Source organism: Parus major, unplaced genomic scaffold, assembly GCF_001522545.3.
Source record: "Parus major isolate Abel unplaced genomic scaffold, Parus_major1.1 Scaffold539, whole genome shotgun sequence".
Lineage (NCBI taxonomy): Eukaryota > Metazoa > Chordata > Aves > Passeriformes > Paridae > Parus > Parus major.
Window position 1 is genome coordinate 10,722 of NW_015379427.1, and position 1,310 is coordinate 12,031.

Consider the following 1,310-nt stretch of genomic DNA (forward strand, 5'->3'; position numbering starts at 1 on the left):
GAGGTAATTAATAAATATTTAATAAATATTCACAAATAAGTAATAAATAACAAATAAATAGCAAAGACATATTAATAAATAAATAACAACAAATAATTATTAAATAATTATTAAATAATTAATTCATAAACTCAGCGCCCACCGGCGCTGAAGCTGAGGTAGAGGTGACGTCGTTAATTAAGCCTCGTTAACGAGGCCACCCTGACCACGCCCCTTCCCAGTGCTCCCAGTGCCAAACTGGGATCGACCAACTTCCAAATCCCAACGCTGGGTTTGTTCCCGCCTCAACTGGGGGCTAATTAATGAGCCGGTCATTAATTAAGAGGGTAATTAGCCAGCTAATTAATGAAGGGATGGGAAAATCCATGGCTCCACCCCCTTTCCCAGTGCTCCCAGTGCCAAACTGGGATGGCTCAGCTTCCGAATCCCAATGTCGGTGTCTCCTTCCGACCCGGAGCTCTTTGACCTTAATTAATTAAGGTTAATTAAGCCAGGATGAGGGCGGGGTGCCAGTCCTGGGTGCCACCGGGGGGTGACAAAGGAGGTGACACCCACAGGGAGGGACAGGAGCCGCCCACGGGCGCCACCGGCATCGTCCCGTTGGCTATCCCAGCGTTCCCGGCGGGAATTTGGGGCTCCTCTGGAATTGGAGGGGTCCTGGGTGTCCCCAAAGGGGTCTCGGTGACATCGGTGACGACGTCGGTGACGACGTCGGTGATGCCGACGTCCCCCGGCGCGTTGTAGATTTGGGTGCCCACCACGGCCAAGAGCAGCACCAGGAGTCGTTTGGCAGCGCTGGGTTCTTCGGAGGGGAGGGGGCGACGCACCTGGAGGGGTTAAAAAAACCCAGAACATTAAAGGGAGGGGTCAGGGCTCAGCTGGATGCGGGAATTCCTGGGAATTCCGGAAAAATTCCCGATGGGAAAAGTGGTCTGAGGTGGGATTAGAGGATGGGTTAAGGTGGGTTGGGGAACCCATCCAAGGGGTGACCCTGCCTGATCCTGCTTAGCTTCCCAAACGGGTTGGGGCATTTAACCCTCCCTGGGGTAAAAAATTCCCATTTTTGGGTAAATAATTCCCATTCTGGGATAAAACTCCCTCTGGTTCTGGATAAATAAATCCCCAATCAGGGGATTTTTGGGGAAAAAGTCCCTTTTTGGGGTAAATTGTCCCCTAGTCGGGTTGGGGAACCCATCCAAGGGGTGACCCTGCCTGATCCTGCTTAGCTTCCCAAACAGGTTGGGGCATTTAACCCCCCCGGGGTAAAAAATTCCCATTTTAGGGTAAATAATTCCCATTCTGGGATAAAA